Source organism: Bombina bombina, chromosome 2 (genome assembly GCF_027579735.1).
Source record: "Bombina bombina isolate aBomBom1 chromosome 2, aBomBom1.pri, whole genome shotgun sequence".
Classification (NCBI taxonomy): Eukaryota; Metazoa; Chordata; class Amphibia; order Anura; family Bombinatoridae; genus Bombina; species Bombina bombina.
Genome location: NC_069500.1, coordinates 805028635 through 805048426, shown reverse-complemented (window position 1 = coordinate 805048426; position 19792 = coordinate 805028635).

The following is a 19792-nucleotide window of genomic DNA, read 5'->3' as shown; positions in this document are numbered from 1 at the left end:
CTTTGAAAACCCATAATGCACTAGGTCCTGACGGATATACAGTCATCTTTTATAAAAACAAGTTTAGCCCCCTCATTGTTCCCTTACTTACTAGAGTCTTCTCTCTAGCAGGCAAATCTGGTACCCTCCCTCCCTCCCAAATTTCTTATTGCAGCGATAATAGCCATCCTGAAGCCTGGCAAAGACCCTAACGTTTGCGAAAACTTTCGACCCATATCCCTCTTAAATCTAGACATGAAGCTCTCGGCTCAATCATATCCTTCCTTCCCTGATAGATTTTGATCAAGTAAGATTCACCCCATGCAGAGAGGGCCCCGATAATACTAGGCGTCTCCTGAATATATTCCTTGAGGCCAAGCGTGAGACTATCCCATGCACCACTTTGCTCTCAATGGTGAAAAAGCCTTTGACCGTGTGAATTGGCTTTACCTTTTTGAAGTTTTAAACAAACTTGGCTTCCCGTCCTACTTTTTCCCATGTGTCAAAGCGCTATATACATCTCCCTCAGCATTAGTTAGAGGACTAGGATTTTCTTCCCCCTCCTTCCCGATCACTAACGGAACAAGACAGGGGTGCCCCATGTCCCCCCTGATTTTTGCACTAATAATGGAGCCCCTGGCTGCAGCAATTCGAGCTAGTAATGACCTTAAAGGAGTAGTAATAGCAGGTGTACCTCAAAAAAACTCTCTGTTTCCTGATGACCTCACTGTACTTTTGAGTGATCCCATCCATTCCTTCCCGGCCCTCTTTGACCTCCTACACACCTTTGGTACAGTCAGCTATTACAAACTAAATGTGAATAAGATGGATGCTTATGTAATTAATATACCTGACCGAACTCAAAAGGCGATACGCATTCAACTGGTCACTACAAAGACTCAAACATCTAGGAGTCTTTCTCTCCTGTAATATCTCGACTGTTGTTGAATCTAATTTTTACCCGCTCCTCCACTCCTTTCAAATATCCGTTGAACACTGGAATGATCCAAGCATGTCATGGTTGGGTAGAGTAGCAGCCTTTAAAATGACTCTTCTTCCCAAGCTCACCTACCTTTTTCGAACTTTACCGATTCCCATCCCCAAATCCCTCATTGGGAAATTTCAACTCCTATGTAATAAGTTCATTTGGAAATACAAACACCCAAGGGTTGCTACTAGAATCTTACAGCAACCATTGCTAAGTGGGGGTGCTGGCACTCCTAATCTAGAATATTACCACAAAGCCTCTAGGCTGGCCCATATTCTTCCATGGAATTGTGAATTTTCCGATTGCAAATGGTGGATATTGGATCAAGCTACTCTACCAGACTCGCTTGCACTCTCAGACTTATTGTGAATCCCTAAACACACAAGAGCCTCTTTTAAAATCCAAAACTATATAGTCCTTTCAGCCTTAAGATTCTGGGATAAAATCCACTCCCTACCTCAAATTGCCCCCCCCCCACCTCTCTCCGGTCCACATGCTATCGGCCTACTCCGAGCTCTTAAAGATTCACACCCCTCCATATGGCGCTCTCATGGCATCATTAATATTCAAGACCTCTTCCCCAATGGACAACTAACCACCCTTGAAAACTTCTGCTCCACATTCCAAACTTCCCAACTCCTACAGTTTGAATTTTGGAGATTGAGAAGCCTTCTTCAATCGTGGGTATTTACTGCTCTTCCCCTATGGGCTCCCACGGGATGGGAACAACGCTGGCGCACAGCCAAAAGAATCCCTAAAGCATTGTTAGTTTCTTATCGGAATGTTCTCAACCCTCCCAACTATTTTAAGTCAGCCTATATTGTTTCATGGGAAAGAGACCTGCAATTTCCCGCCATCCCAGAGGACTGGGCTAAAGCTGCATTGATCACAAAACTGGCTCTCCACTGCATCACATTAATGGAGCTATATCTTAAAATATGCATGCAATGGCACCTAACTCCTTTGACGCTTTTTAAAATATACCCCCTAAACTCTCCACTATGTTGGAGAGGATGTGGAAATGTGGGATCGCCAGCGCATGTGTGGTGGGAATGCCTTGTTCTACAACCCCTCTGGAATATGCTCTCCCATAAGTGCACTGCCTTGGACCCTGTCCTTTGGACTAAGCCTCAGACTGTGCTATTTCACTTATATATCGGGTCTCCTCTCTCTCCTGTGGGTCTCCTTAGCGTGTATCTATTAACAGCTGTCAAACTAGCTATCGCTCGCCTTTAGAAACAGGCTGCACTCCCTAACTGGAACTATATCATTAAAATTATGGCTCTAGAAGCAATGGAAAGTCCCATTTTTACTGTGAATAATAAGATTAATTTATACTGTCAAACATGGAAGTTGTGGAAAAAAATCAGATAGCCCAGTAACTATTGGAGATGCAGAGTCATCTTGGTTTAATGGTTTCCTAACCTCTCCCCCTCTTCTCCTTTCCTGCTTCCCCCCCCCCTTTTTTTTTCTTCCTCTTTGTTTTTCTCTCATTTTCCGACCCGGCATGTTCCCTTTAATGCTGATATTTCACTTTATTCACAAGCCCTTTTCATAGCTATCTAGCTATTCGCACATTCACTACTGTTAGTCACAACTTCCCTGATTACAGCATAAGCCATACTATTCAATAACCACCGCTGTATGATTATGTTTATACCATGATGTCTTTTGCTTATTGTTGGCCTTTGATTTCTGCAACTTGAATGTATCGTAAAAAAACATGCATTCGTGATCTGTGATTCATGTTGTTGTATTATTGATATGGCTCAATAAAGTTTATTTGAAAAACGAAAAAAAAAAGATTACAAATTAAAGAAGATCTTATATTAAAGATTTTTTTTATTAACTGTTGAAATAAAATGTATCTATCCACTGGTAGACTGCTACAAGTAGAACAATGTTTTCTGTTGCATTTAAAATTGCAGGTTTTTGGAAATGTAGACAGAAATAACAATGTAAAAATCATCTGTAATATGATCTTCCAACAAACAAAAATCCATAGAAAAAACAAATAGTTCATTATTTGGAATGTTTAAAGAGAAAACAAAACAAACAAAAAACACACACACAACACCCTAGTTGCATAAGTCTGCACATTGACACACCACCCAATTAATACCTTGTGGAAGAACCTTTTGCATTTATTACAGTAGCAAATCTTTGTGAAGTCTCTATTAAAGTGATGGTAAATCATGGTATTTCAAAAACGCTAGTATTTACCAGCACTAAAAATAAATAGGTCCTTCAGTCACGGACTCCATGCTAAACTAAAATAGCGCTGTCTGCCAAAGGCATAACTCTTTTTTTTTTTTCAATGTGGTGAGGTTTCCACCTCTTAGCCAATAGCAGTGCACAGTGCCGTTTTGCTAGAACTGCTATTGGCTGAGAGGTGGAAACGTCACTTCATTAAATGCCATCAAAACCTGTGTTTCTGTGATTCAATCCACTTCTAACCTTAAGCTCACCTTTTGTTGATATCTAAATTATTTAAGGTGTGTACATTTAAAAAATATGTACTGTATGAATATGTAAAACTGGCTCTGCTTGATATTCCTGATTACTGAAGGATAGTATTTTTTTTTTCATTATAATATTTTCGTTTTAGTCAGTTTTTAAAACATGTTAATCAAAACAATCAAGAACAAAATAGTTTTAAACAGGATTAAACATTTGGTATTTTTTTTTACTTTTATCTTGAAAGGTCATGGTTGCATGTGTATATGGCTTGTTCCAAATTTCTGGGCTGTAGTACCCAAGGTTCATTAAACCTTTGGTTTGGCTTTTCTGTTTTCACAATATTTGTTTTGCATAGAGATACAGCAGCATTTAAAATTTAGCTGACACTTAGGGGTCGATTTATCAAGCTACGGCAGACAGAGGTGTATATATACGAGCCACTGTCCGCCGCAGCTCGCCTCTGGCAGGCTGAATTCCGCTGCTAGAATTCATCATTGCACAAGAAAGCAATTTTACGCTCTTGTGCAACACCGCCCCCTGCCCGGGCACAGCCAATCACACGCAGACAGGAGCTGTCAATCTGATAACCACTGCTTCATAAATACGGAATACAGGTTATCTTGTGAGAACCTGCAGTTGTAGGGGTGCAAATTCTTTGATAAATCGACCCCTTTGGGGACTTAAAAAAAATTAGACATTTAAGTGTGCAGTATTTTTGCCTAGATTTTACTGTACAACCTGCAAAAATATTGGACTCTCTGGTTGAATACTGGTCACCTGGGAACCTTACTTACCACTGGTGAAATTTAATTAAAGGTGTTTAATTTAAAGAAATATATGTGTTTATTGGGTTAAATATGATCTGTAGGAATAATTGATTCCTGAAAATTAAAGGATTTTTTTTCTATATTTTATATTGAGTTTTGAATTTGCTAACCTTGGGTTTACAAAGGCATATACTGTATATATTGGGTATCTATGCACTCAGGATACATTTAACAAGTTTTCTTCTTATTTGTTTTTACCTGTTCTAAATTTGCTGAGAATCTAGAAAAGGAGGAACACATTTCATGGACAAGTATTTTTGTGGATGAAGTCAACATGGGAAATGTTATATTCTCTAAGGTGTGTAAGTCCTATTAATTAAAAGGTAGCTTTTTTTATTTTAGTTCAGTTCTGAAAATGGCCTCTCTATGTGCTGTACTAGGTATTATAAAATCATGTTCAAGTTTAGTATATGTATACTCAGAAGATATTGGAGCCCTTGAGCGAGCAATTCTGCTTACTGCAATGTAAGAAGCAGCAGTCAAGTCTTTTTATGGTGATTGACTGGCCCTGCTCTTTCTTCATTGGTCACAGAAAAGAGCATGAGGCAGTGTTGCACGAGGAAGTCCTTGCGTAATAGTACATACAGGAAGTGGATGCATAGGGTTCGCTGCTCATTCACCTCAAAGGTGAGTGAAGAGTTTCCCAAGTTGGGAACCTTGTCAGTTTGTCGAATAGTACATGTTATTATTATGTCAAGATAGAATATAAAAAAAAATCTGTGAAAAATGTAAAGAATTCCTATTTTTATTCCTGGATGGCTATGTCTATGGTTGAATTTTCTATGCAAATCTGCTGTATTTAATAGGTCTTTTCAGCAAAGTAAATTTGACAAAAGAAATAAATCAAAAAGTCTTTCAAAAATGTATGCGCTATCTTAACCAATTTTTTTTCATGTCCCTTTAAATATGAAAACCCTGCGAAAAGCAATACAAAGATACTTGTCCAGAAATTCAGATGGATTGGAATATATAAAACAATTACATAGAGGGCCATATCCAAGAATCCGTACGGCTAGATTTGGAGTTTTGTCGGTAACAACCCGAAAAACAAAGCCGGCTTTTTTCTGGCCGCACCATAAAAATAACTCTGGTATTGAGAGTCCACATAAAGGCTGCGTTAGGCTCCAAAAAAGGAGCGTAGAGCATTTTTAACGCAGCTTCAACTCTCGATACCAGAGTTGCTTACGCAAGCGGCCAGCCTCAAAAACGTGCTCTTGCACGATTCTCCCATAGGAAACAATGGGGCTGTTTGAGCTGAAAAAAAACCTAACACCTGCAAAAAAGCCGCGTTCAGCTCCTAACGCAGCCCCATTGTTTGCTATGCGGAAACACTTCCTACGTCTGCACCTAACACTCTAACATGTACCCCGAGTCTAAACACCCCTAACCTTACACTTATTAACCCCTAATCTGCCGCCCCCCGCTATCGCTGACCCCTGCATATTATTATTAACCCCTAATCTGCCGCTCCGTAAACCGCTGCTACTTACATTATCCCTATGTACCCCTAATCTGCTGCCCTAACATCGCCGACCCCTATATTATATTTATTAACCCCTAATCTGCCCCCCACAACGTTGCCTCCACCTGCCTACACTTATTAACCCCTAATCTGCCGACCGGACCTGAGCGCTACTATAATAAAGTTATTAACCCCTAATCCTCCTCACTAACCCTATAATAAATAGTATTAACCCTTAATCTGCCCTCCCTAACATCGCCGACACCTAACTTCAATTATTAACCCCTAATCTGCCGACTGGAGCTCACCGCTATTCTAATAAATGTATTAACCCCTAAAGCTAAGTCTAACCCTAACACTAACACCCCCCTAAGTTAAATATAATTTACATCTAACGAAATTAATTAACTCTTATTAAATAAATTATTCCTATTTAAAGATAAATACTTACCTGTAAAATAAACCCTAATATAGCTACAATATAAATTATAATTATATTATAGCTATTTTAGGATTTATATTTATTTTACAGGTAACTTTGTATTTATTTTAACCAGGTACAATAGCTATTAAATAGTTAAGAACTATTTAATAGCTAAAATAGTTAAAATAATTACAAATTTACCTGTAAAATAAATCCTAACCAAAGTTACAATTAAACCTAACACTACACTATCAATAAATTAATTAAATAAACTACCTACAATTACCTACAATTAACCTAACACCACACTATCAATAAATTAATTAAATAAACTACCTACAATTACCTACAATTAACCTAACACTACACTATCAATAAATTAATTAAATACAATTCCTACAAATAAATACAATTAAATAAACTAGCTAAAGTACAAAAAATAAAAAAGAACTAAGTTACAAAAAATAAAAAAATATTTACAAACATAAGAAAAATATTACAACAATTTTAAACTAATTACACCTACTCTAAGCCCCCTAATAAAATAACAAAGACCCCCAAAATAAAAAAATGCCCTACCCTATTCTAAATTACAAAAGTTCAAAGCTCTTTTACCTTACCAGCCCTGAACAGGGCCCTTTGCGGGGCATGCCCCAAAGAATTCAGCTCTTTTGCCTGTAAAAAAAAACATACAATCCCCCCCCCAACATTACAACCCACCACCCACATACCCCTAATCTAACCCAAACCCCCCTTAAATAAAACTAACACTAAGCCCCTGAAGATCTTCCTACCTTATCTTCACCCTGCCAGGTTCACCGATCCGTCCTGAAGAGCTCCTCCGATGTCCTGATCCAAGCCCAAGCGGGGGGCTGAAGAGGTCCATGATCCGGCTGAAGTCTTCATCCAAGCGGGAGCTGAAGAGGTCCATGATCCGGATGAAATCTTCATCCAAGCGGGAGCTGAAGAGGTCCATGATCCGGATGAAGTCTTCTATCAACGGCATCTTCAATCTTCTTTCTTCCGGATCCATCTTGCAGACCTCCGACGCAGAACATCCTCTTCTCCCGACGCCTACTAGCCGAATGACGGTTCCTTTAAGGGACGTCATCCAAGATGGCGTCCCTCGAATTCCGATAGGAGTCTATCAGCCAATCGGAATTAAGGTAGGAATATTCTGATTGGCTGATGGAATCAGCCAATCAGAATCAAGTTCAATCCGATTGGCTGATCCAATCAGCCAATCAGATTGAGCTCGCATTCTATTGGCTGTTCCGATCAGCCAATAGAATGCGAGCTCAATCTGATTGGCTGATTGGATCAGCTAATCGGATTGAACTTGATTCTGATTGGCTGATTCCATCAGCCAATCAGAATATTCCTACCTTAATTCCGATTGGCTGATAGAATCCTATCAGCCAATCAGAATTCGAGTGACGCCATCTTGGATGACGTCCCTTAAAGGAACCGTCATTCGGCTAGTAGGCGTCGGGAGAAGAGGATGTTCCGCGTCGGAGGTCTGCAAGATGGATCCGGAAGAAAGAAGATTGAAGATGCCGTTGATAGAAGACTTCATCCGGATCATGGACCTCTTCAGCTCCCGCTTGGATGAAGATTTCATCCGGATCATGGACCTCTTCAGCTCCCGCTTGGATGAAGACTTCAGCCGGATCATGGACCTCTTCAGCCCCCCGCTTGGGCTTGGATCAGGACATCGGAGGAGCTCTTCAGGACGGATCGGTGAACCTGGCAGGGTGAAGATAATGTAGGAAGATCTTCAGGGGCTTAGTGTTAGGTTTATTTAAGGGGGTTTGGGTTAGATTAGGGGTATGTGGGTGGTGGGTTGTAATGTTGGGGGGGGGATTGTATGTTTTTTTTTTACAGGCAAAAGAGCTGAATTCTTTGGGGCATGCCCCGCAAAGGGCCCTGTTCAGGGCTGGTAAGGTAAAAGAGCTTTGAACTTTTGTAATTTAGAATAGGGTAGGGCATTTTTTTATTTTGGGGGTCTTTGTTATTTTATTAGGGGGCTTAGAGTAGGTGTAATTAGTTTAAAATTGTTGTAATATTTTTCTTATGTTTGTAAATATTTTTTTATCTTTTGTTACTTAGTTCTTTTTTATTTTTTGTACTTTAGCTAGTTTATTTAATTGTATTTATTTGTAGGAATTGTATTTAATTAATTTATTGATAGTGTAGTGTTAGGTTAATTGTAGGTAATTGTAGGTAGTTTATTTAATTAATTTATTGATAGTGTAGTGTTAGGTTAATTGTAGGTAATTGTAGGTAGTTTATTTAATTAATTTATTGATAGTGTAGTGTTAGGTTTAATTGTAACTTAGGTTAGGATTTATCTTACAGGTAAATTTGTAATTATTTTAACTATTTTAGCTATTAAATAGTTCATAACTATTTAATAGCTATTGTACCTGGTTAAAATAAATACAAAGTTACCTGTAAAATAAATATAAATCCTAAAATAGCTATAATATAATTATAATTTATATTGTAGCTATATTAGGATTTATTTTACAGGTAAGTATTTATCTTTAAATAGGAATAATTTATTTAATAAGAGTTAATTAATTTCGTTAGATGTAAATTATATTTAACTTAGGGGGGTGTTAGTGTTAGGGTTAGACTTAGCTTTAGGGGTTAATACATTTATTAGAATAGCGGTGAGCTCCGGTCAGCAGATTAGGGGTTAATAAGTGTAGGTAGGTGGAGGCGACGTTGTGGGGGGCAGGTTAGGGGTTAATAAATATAATACAGGGGTCGGCGGTGTTAGGGGCAGCAGATTAGGGGTACATAAGGATAACGTAGGTGGCGGTCGGCAGATTAGGGGTTAAAAAAATTTATTCGAGTGTCGGCGATGTGGGGGGACCTCGGTTTAGGGGTACATAGGTAGTTTATGGGTGTTAGTGTACTTTAGAGTACAGTAGTTAAGAGCTTTATAAACCGGCGTTAGCCCAGAAAGCTCTTAACTACTGACTTTTTTCCTGCGGCTGGAGTTTTGTCGTTAGATGTCTAACGCTCACTTCAGAAACGACTCTAAATACCGGAGTTAGAAAGATCCCATTGAAAAGATAGGATACGCAATTGACGTAAGGGGATCTGCGGTATGGAAAAGTCACGGCTGAAAAGTGAGCGTTAGACCCTTTTTTGAGTGACTCCAAATACCGGCGGTAGCCTAAAACCAGCGTTAGGAGCCTCTAACGCTGGTTTTCACGGCTAACGCCAAACTCCAAATCAAGGCCGTAGTTTCTTACTGTAACAAATCTGACATTTAGCCACCAATCAGCAAACGCTACCTAGGTTCTGAACCAAAAATAGGTCTACTCCTAAGCTTACATTCTTGCTTTTTAAATAAAGATAAAAAGAGAAAGAAGAAAAATTGATAATAGGAGTAAATCAGAAAGTTGCTTAAAATTGCATGCTCTATCTGAATCATGAAAGAAAAAAAAAAATTGGGTTTCATGTCCCTTTAATGCATTTTTAATTTACAATTTCATTTGTTATCTTCCTGAAAATGTACAACTTAAATCATGAAGGTTATATTCATATAGTTCTTGACTTATTAGACTCTTATGTCACCGTATCTGAATGCAGCTAAATGGTACAAAGCATCTGCCAATGTTTGAATGGTAAACTTATTTTTCAGCCAATAACACTGGGTAAGTGTCCTTGACTATTGAAAAATATTTGCTTTATTAGAACAAACCTGAAATGTTTAAATTTAGAATGTGAGAAAAAAAAAACCTGAATGAGTTAGAGCAAGAGTTGGCATTGGGTATTATAATAGTAGTAGGATTAGTCCAACCTAACCTAGGGGTGACCTGATGTCTCCTTTAAAAATGGAATTCTCCCTTAGTTCAGAACTTCAGGGGCTGGTAGGGGAGGATCATAACAGTCACTGCAGTCGTGGTGCAGTGGATCAGTGACAAGAAAGGTCAAGCATGGAGTTTATAAACATTCACTGTATAAATCTAGACTCCTTTTCAAAATAGTAATCTATTTAAAGGGGCAGTAAACGCCTTGTGATTTTTTTTAAATTGCATACTGAAACAGTTTAGCAATGTATTTTTTCATTATTTATTTAGTCCCCTTTTCATGTAATTTTCTCTAAAAACAGAGCAATTTCAAATTCTCAGAACTTGAAATGAGACCACGCTGACTTCTCAAGACGAACTGTGCTACATATCTGTTAAGACTAGACGGATATGTTATTCTATAGGAACACTACCAAAATGTCTTCTGAATACACAGGGTTTACTCTCTTTTTAATGGGATAATTTTCTCCTACCCAATAATGGGCTAGATTACAAGTGGAGCGCCCGTTTGCGGAAGCGTGATAATTAACCAGCCATTACAAGTAGCTGGTTATTGCTACCACAAGCTGACCTGTGATGCTGCCAGGCACCGGTGTGCTATAGTTTGAAACATTCGAGTAGATTTATTAAAAGGCGAACGGACATGTCCTCTCGACCTTGCTAAATGCGGCCACAGACGCTGTCGGCATTTATCATTGCACAAGCATTTCTGCCGCTAGCAGGGGCCGTCAATTATCGGATGATTTCAGTCCGCCACCTAAAATGTGGGGGAAAGTTAAGGAACAGTGGTCTTATGACCGCTGCTTTTAACTTCCGTGTCAGACGGACCTGAAATGATGGGGCTTCAATGCAGCATCTGCTGCTTTATAAATGGAGACCATTGTGTTTGTTGCAAATGATTTTAACCATTGAAATAAAGAATCTGTTTTTAAGGCTCCCCAGATACATTCATTTATCCTGATTGCAAAACCACAGCCATATATTGCTCCAGACACATGCACACTATATATGCTCTTCTTCAACAAAGAATACCAACAAACAAAGTAACTGATAACTGAAGTAAATTGTAAGGTTTTTTTATTTATTTATATGGTTCTAGTCCTAAAGCCCGTTCACACGGGCCATTTTTTGCAGTACAGAGATCCCACCCCTTGCACTCTCTCCCTCCCCCTCTCTTTTGCTCTCTCTCCCTCCCCTCTCTTTTGCTCTCTCTCCCCCCTCTCTTTTGTTCTCTCTCTCCCCCTCTCTTTTGTGCTTTCTCTCTCTCCCCCCTCTCTTTTGAGCTCTCTCTCTCTCTCCCCCTCTCTTTTGAGCTCTCTCCCCCTCTCTTTTGCGCTCTCTCTCCCACCCCTCTCTTTTGCGCTCTCTCTCCCCCCTCTCTTTTGCGTTCTCTCTCTCCCCCCTCTCTTTTGTGCTCTCTCTCGCCCCCTCTCTTTTGTGCTCTCTCTCCCCCCCTCTCATTTGCGCTCTCTCTCCCCCCTCTCTTTTGAGCTCTCTCTCTCTCCCCCTCTCTTTTGCGCTCTCTCTCCCGCCCCTCTCTTTTGCGCTCTCTCTCTCCCCCCTCTCTTTTGCGCTCTCTCTCTCCCCCTCTCTTTTGTGCTCTCTCTCGCCCCCTCTCTTTTGTGCTCTCTCTCCCCCCTCTCATTTGCGCTCTCTCTCCCCCTCTCTTTTGCGCTCTCTCTCTCCCCATCTCTTTTGTGCTCTCTCCCCCCTCTCTCTCTCCCCTCTCTTTTGCGCTCTCTCTCCCCCCTCTCTTTTGTGCTCTCTCTCTCCCCCCTCTCTTTTGCGCTCTCTCTCCCCCTCTCTTTTGCGCTCTCTCTATCCCCCTCTCTTTTGCGCTCTCTCCACCCTCTCTTGTGCGCTCTCTCCCCCCTCTCTTTTTTACGTTCTCTCCCCCCTCTCTTTTGCGCTCTCTCCCCCTCTCTCTTTTGCTGTCTCTCTCCCCCTCTCTCTTTTGCTGTCTCTGTCCGCCCTCTCTTTTGCTGTCTCTCTCCCCCCTCTCTTTTGCTGTCTCTCTCCCCCTCTCTCTTTTGCTGTCTCTCTCCCCTCTCTCTTTTGCTGTCTCTCTCCCCCTCTCTCTTTTGCTGTCTCTCTCCCCCCTCTCTTTTGCTGTCTCTCTCCCCCTCTCTCTTTTGCTGTCTCTCTCCCCCTCTCTCTTTTGCTGTCTCTCTCCCCCTCTCTCTTTTGCTGTCTCTCTCCCCCCTCTCTTTTGCTGTCTCTCTCCCCCCTCTCTTTTGCTGTCTCTCTCCCCCTCTCTTTTTCTGTCTCTCTCCCCTTCTCTCTTTTGCTGTCTCTCTCCCCCCCTCTCTTTTGCTGTCTCTCTCCCCCCTCTCTTTTGCTGTCTCTCCCCCCCTCTCCCGCTCTCTCTCTCTCCCTCTCTCTCTCTGCCATTTTTCGCTCAACCGCACCCGGCCACGCCCCCTTCACAGCCATTCACGCCTGGTCACGCCCCCTTCCTGCCAGTTACGCCCCTTCATGCAGGCCACGCCCACTTCTGCCGCAGATCAGCTAGGGACTCAAAGGCCAGGTGTGTTTGTCCTCGTGCTGTCTCTACTGCGCAAGACAGCTTCGGACAAACACACTTGGCCTTTTATTATATAGGATGTCTGAATCACTGGTCAGAAGTGGTTATGAATGAATGAAAAAAAGAAAGAGAAAAAACTCAGTAATATGGTAAAATATATTAAAGAGGCACTGAAGTCCTAATGAAATGTTCATGGTTTAGATGAAGTGTAAACTTTTTAAAAACTTTCTAATTTGCTTCTGTTATCAAATTTAACACTTTCTCTTGCACCTTTGGTTGAAACTTAAAGGGACAGTCTACTCCAGAATTGTTATTGTTTAAATAGATAGATAATCTCTTTATTACCCATTCCTCAGTTTTGTATAACCAAGTAATATACTTTTTACCTCTGTAATTATCTTGTATCTAGGCCTCTGCAGACTTCCCCTTATATCAGTTCTTTTGACAGATTTGCGTTTTAGCCAATTAGTGCTGACTCCTAGGTAAATCCTCAGAAGTGAGCACAATGTTATCTATATGCCACACATGAACTAGCACTGTCTAGCTGTAAAAAGCTGTAAAAATGCACTGAGATAAGAGGTGGCCTTCAACGGCTTAGAAATTAGTATATGAGCCTACCTAGGTTTAGCTTTCAACAAAGAATACCAAGAGAACAAAGCAAGTTTGATGATAAATGTAAATTGGAAAGTTGTTCAAAATTGCATGAATCATGAAAGTTTAATTTTGACTAAACTGTCACTTTTAACCTTTTCTATAAGGGCATACTGAGGTAGGGTCAGGAGTGTGCACATATCTTGAGCACTATATACCTGCAAAAATGTGTGTAGCAATGTTATAAAATGTTATAAAAGTAACTTGTTAAACTAACTGCAGCTCAGACATTCTATGGTAAGCTACTCACCTTCTAAGGGCAGTCTTTTTTTAGAATAGGGTTTTGACGGACACCGCCTACCCTGACTGGGAAGCTCCGCCAAGAGGGTCCTTCCTGTACCTGGAACTTGTAGCTATAGAGTGGAGAGATGTGATTATAGTCCACCCAAATAACCAGACAAAACCAGTATTCAGGTGAAACACGAACAGATTTTATACCCACAGCTCATCATGATAAGGGTCTTATCTGACCCCAGATCTCCCACCATTCCCGCCCCTTCCAAACAGACTGGCAGCCCCCATAGCAGCCATAGTTACATACAGTCCTTGTAATACAGAGGTGGTGGTTTCGGGGCGATCCCGAGGGAGCAGTGGATATTCCCGGGTACCAATGGAGAGCTTTGTGCCCCAAAGTGTTCCAGTCCAAAAACTGACATAATCCGTTGTTGGGGGCTAGAGCGGCAATGGATCAAAGGTACACCGGGCAATGCCCTAGAAAATGCTCTTATCAGAGGAATTTTTTTGGATAGGGTTATTTTATAGAAAAGGGATTTTTTTAATGTAAAATAGCTAAGTTCACTTTAGACCAAATGTCCTAATCAGGGCACTTTTTAGAGTAGTTTTTTTTTAGATGGGCTTTTTTGGGGGTTGGGGTTTTTTTTTTTTTACTTTTATTTGTAGAATGTGGTTGTATTTTTTGGAGAAAAAGAGCTAAATCGCAATGCCCTACAAAAAGCCATTCTACGGGTTAACTTTTAGTGTTAGTATATACAGTATATATATTTATTTATTATTATTTTTTTAAAAGGCGGCTTTAGTTTTAGAATAGGCATAACTGTGTTTTTTTATTTTTAGTAGTATTGTTTTTTTTGTAATTTCAGTGATTTTTATTTTCTGTAAGTTAGGGGGTGTAAGTTTAGAGTTAGGAGGAAGTTAGATAGTTCTGTAGTGTTGGGGTAGTTTGAATTGGGTGGTTGTGGCAGTGTAGGGGTTAATAGGTGGTTTATTGTGTTGTAAGGTTTATTGCGGTGTAGGGGTTAAGTAGAGTGGGGGATAATGCGTTAATGAGGGCTAATGACAGTCTAGGGTTTAATAGGTTAAAAGGTTTCTTGTGGTGGGCTAACAGCGGATTAGGGGTTAATAGGGTAGGTTTCTTGCGGTAGGCTAATAGCGAGTTAGGGGTTAATATGGTAGATGCTTTCTTCAGCAGCTTGGAACATATTGCTGGCTCACTCAACATTGCAACAGATTCCCTTGGAATATATTGCTGCATTGCAGAAGTTTCCATCATGAGGACCTCTGTGTACCCTTTACATTACAGACACATAGCAAAGGAGAACATACTATTAATCTCCAAACCAGCTAAGTTTGAAACAAACCTAATTTAACTTCTCCATTTTCTACAGGGAACTTCCTCCTTTTCTAATGAGAAATCCAGCCTTTACTGTAAACAATGTGTATATGTCATTAGGGAGCTAGCGAGAGTTCTGAGAGATGTGTTACAGTAATAAAGAGTTTCAGATACATTAGTAAGGTGGGAAGTTAACACATCTTTGCGGGACATCTGTTGGAGTACTTCCTAATCGGGGACTCCAGTAATACATGTATTCCTCTCTCAGGAGAATTTTTTTAAAGTAATTTTTAATTGTGTAAAAGAGAGGCTGAATCTACAGGTCAATAAAATTATATTCCAGATTATTGCAGATTCTTATTGGTTTTAGTGGGCAAAGCGTCACTTAAAGGGACATACAATAGGAATAATAAAATGCTCTAATGCATTTTCATTTTGCACTATTGCTTGTGTAGTATTAGCTATTTAAAAGAGTAAAATGCATAGTTAAAGTCAGCTCCAGAAAAGCAATGCGCTACTGGTCCTGAACTGAATGCCGAGCCAATCAGGTGGGCCATATGTTTGTAAGCACCAATCACTGGCCATGTTCAGCTCTGGATTGTCTGTGTATTGTCATTGTATTGACTATTAAAATCTGACCTAAGTTTTTAACACCTAAAACATATAGGGGTTGATTCCAATATTATTGATTATGTTTTTGGCTCCTGATAAACCTTTATTAACAGTAGAATCTTTACATATGATGATAACCCCATTCTTATATTTGAAACATTTCATATTGGATATCGGAAAAGTCAACCATATAATGCACGGACAGTACTAACCAGCAATCACAATTCACCTGACTACAAGTTATTGACTATCAACAATAATATGGACTCTTCAAATTCAGCAGCCAAAGACACTTGATAAATGTTTAGCACCCACAGATAACAAACATCTGACAAATTATAATGGCTACCGATCTGCCAATGTTTGGATCTGAAAAACAACATGGTGCTGCCCATGCCAACAAGAGTCTACAAGATATCGACAATTGTAACATGCAGAGAAAGTGGAGTCTGTTAGGAGAGAATGCTGTAGCAGCAGAATGAGGATGAGTGCTCTGGTTATTTGGTAGATGTAAAAAGAGCAGCTGTATTTCTCTTGTAAGGTGTATCCAGTCCACGGATTCATCCATTACTTGTGGGATATTCTCCTTCCCAACAGGAAGCTGCAAGAGGATCACCCACAGCAGAGCTGTCTATATAGGTCCTCCCCTAACTGCCACCCCCAGTCATTCTCTTGCAGCTCTCGACAAGAAAGGAAGTATCAAGAGAGATGTGGTGAATTAGTGTAGTTTATCTTCAATCAAAAGTTTGTTATTTTTAAACGGTACCGGGGTTGTACTGTTTTTACCTCAGGCAGAAATTAGAAGAAGAGTTTTGCCTGAGATTTTTGATGATCTTAGCAGGTTGTAACTAAGGTCCACTGCTGTTCTCACACATAACTGAGCATATGGGAAAACTTCAACTGGGGGAACGGCCTGCAGAATTAACTGCTCTGAGGTATGTTCAGTATATTTTTTTCTAGAGAGATGATAAGGTCTAGAAAATGCTGACAGTGCCTGATATATTTAAGGTAAGCCTGATTGCAGTGATTTAACAAACGACTGGCATCATGCTTGCAGTAAAGGGTAATATTCATGTTACTTGCTCTTATTACTTAGTATGCAAAACGTTTACATGATATATAAAGAACGTTTTTTACTGAGGGTGATAAATCTTTATTTGGGGCCTAGTTTTCCACATGGCTGACTAGATTTCTCCTAGGAGTAGTTATTTATGGCCCTTTCACTTTGAGTGTATGGTGGGAGGGGCCTATTTTCGCGCTCTAATTGCGCAGTAGTTTTTACATTCTGAGACATCCAGCTTCCCTGAAGGAGTCCCCTGACATATTGGACCTCTGTAAAGGGTTTTTGTGCCTACAAAAGTCGTTTTATGGGCAGGTAGGAGCCACAGTAGAGCTGTGGCAGTTTGTTTGTGACTGTTATAACGGTTTTACCATTTTTCTGCTTCGTTTTTGAGCCTGAGGGGTTAATCATCCATTTGCAAGTGGGTGCAATGCTATTTTAGTCTATTATACACACTGTAAACAGTTCGTAGAGTTAACTGCTTTTTTTCACTGTTTTGCAGTTTTTGTGTTGTTTTTTTTTCTTTAAAGGCACAGTACCGTTTTTTATATTCTGCTTTTTCCCATTAATTAAAGAGTTTTCCAAGCTTGCTGGTCTCATTACTAGTCTGTTAAACATGTCTGACATAGAGGAAACTCCTTGTTCATTATGTTTAGAAGCCATTGTGGAACCCCCTCTTAGAATGTGTACCAAATGCACTGATCTTACTATAAGTTATAAAGACCATATTATGGCTTTAAAAGATTTATCACCAGAGGAAATTGACAAGGGGGAAGTTATGCCGACTAACTTTCCCCACGTGTCAGAGCCTATAACTCCCGCTCAAGGGACGCCAAGTACATCTAGCGCACCCATTGCGTATACTTTACAAGACATGGCGGCAGTTATGAATCATACCCTTACATAGGTATTGTCCAAACTGCCTGGGTTACAAGGAAAGCGAGACAGCTCTGGGGTTAGAACAAATACAGAGCTCTCTGACGCTTTAGTAGCTATGTCTGATATACCCTCACAATGTGCAGAAGCCGAAGCAGGAGAGCTTCTATCTGTGGGTGATTTTTCTGACTCAGGGAAGACACTTCAACCTTATTCTGATATGTCTACATTTAAATTTAAGCTTGAACACCTCCGCATGTTGCTCAGGGAGGTTTTAGCAACTCTGGATGACTGTGACGCCATTGTAGTCCCAGAGAAATTGTGTAAATTGGATAAATACTATGCAGTGCCTGTTTACACTGATGTTTTTCCAATACCTAAGAGGTTTTCAGAAATTATTACTAAGGAATGGGATAGACCAGGTGTACTGTTCTCTCCCCCTCCTGTTTTTAAAAAGATGTTTCCTATAGATGCCGCTACATGGGACTTGTGGAAAACGGTCCCTAAGGTGGAGGGAGCAGTCTCTACCCTAGCGAAGCGTACAACTATCCCTGTTGAGGACAGTTGTGCTTTTCTAGATCCAATGGATTAAAAATTAGAGGGTTACCTTAAGAAATTTTTTATTCAACAAGGGTTTATTCTCCAGCCCCTTGCATGCATTGCCCCTGTCACTGCTGCTGCGGCCTTCTGGTTTGAGTCTCTAGAAGAGGCTCTACAGGTAGAAACCCCATTGGATGATATCCTTGACAAGCTTAAAGCTCTTAAGCTAGCCAATTCATTTGTTTCTGACGCCGTTGTTCATTTAACCAAGATAACGGCTAAAAACTCAGGTTTTGCTATTCAGGCGCGTAGGGCGCTATGGCTCAAATCCTGGTCAGCTGACGTTACTTCAAAGTCTAAGCTTCTCAACATTCCCTTCAAGGGGCAGACCCTATTCGGGCCTGGACTGAAGGAGATCATTTCTGATATTACTGGAGGAAAAGGTCACGCCCTTCCTCAGGATAGGTCCAACAAATTAAGGACCAAACAGACTAATTTTCGTTCCTTTTGAAACTTCAAGATTGGCGCAGCTTCAACTTCCTCTAATACAAAACAAGAGGGAAGTTTTGCCCAGTTCAAGCCGGTCTGGGGACCTAACCAGGCTTGGATCAAAGGAAAGCAGGCCAAAAAACCTGCTGCTGCCTCTAAAACAGCATGAAGGATCAGCCCCCGATCCGGAAACGCATCTAGTAGGGGGCAGACTTTCTCTCTTCGCCCAGGCTTGGGTAAGAGATGTCCAGGATCCCTGGGCGTTGGAAATTGTGTCCCAGGGATATCTTCTGGAGTTCAAAACTTTCCTTCCGTGTTCTTTATTCTACTTCTCGCCCTTCAGTGGCTCAGTGTATGGAAGTAATCAGCTTAATGGTAGCGGCAATGGACATAGTGCCGTTTGCCTGCCTACATCTCAGACCGCTGCAACTCTGCATGCTCAGTCAGTGGAATGGGGATTACACAGATTTGTCCCCTCTACTAAATCTGGATCAAGAGACCAGGGATTCTCTTCTCTGGTGGCTATCTCGGGTCCATCTGTCCAAGGGTATTACCTTCCGCAGGCCAGATTGGACAATAGTAACGACAGATGCCAGCCTTCTGGGCTGGGGTGCAGTCTGGAACTCCCTGAAGGCTCAGGGCTCGTGGACTCAGGAGGAGGCACTCCTTCCGATAAACATTCTGGAACTAAGAGCGATATTCAATGCTCTTCAGGCTTGACCTCAGTTTGCTTTGGTCAGGTTCATCAGATTTCAGTCGGACAATATCACGACTGTAGCCTACATCAACCATCAAGGGGGAACAAGGAGTTCCCTAGCAATGTTGGAGGTTTCAAAAATAATTATATGGGCAGAGGTTCACTCTTGCCATCTATCAGCTATCCATATCCCAGGAGTAGACTACTGGGAGACGGATTTTCTAAGTCGGCAGACTTTTCATCCGGGGGATTGGGAACTCCATCCGGAGGTGTTTGCACAGTTGATTCAACTTTGGGGCGAACTGGATCTCATGGCGTCTCGTCAGAACGCCAAGCTTCCTTGTTACGGATCCAGGTCCAGGGATCCCAAGGCAGCGCTGATAGATGCTCTAACAGCGCCTTGGTCCTTCAACCTGGCTTATGTGTTTCCACCGTTTCCTCTGCTCCCTCGTCTGATTGCCAAGATCAAGCAGGAGAGAGCTTCGGTGATTTTGACTTGGTATGCAGATCTGGTGGACATGTCATCCCTTCCACCATGGACTCTGCCGTTGAGGCAGGACCTTCTACTTCAGGGTCCTTTCAACCATCCAAATCTTATTTCTCTGCGTCTGACTGCTTGGAGATTGAACGCTTGATTTTATCAAAACGTGGTTTCTCCGAGTTGGTCATTGATACCTTAAGTCAGGCACGAAAGCCTGTCACCAGGAAAATCTATCATAAGATATGGTGTAAATATCTTCATTGGTGTGCATCCAAGGGTTACTCACGGGGTAAAGTCAGGATTCCTAGGATATTATCTTTTCTCC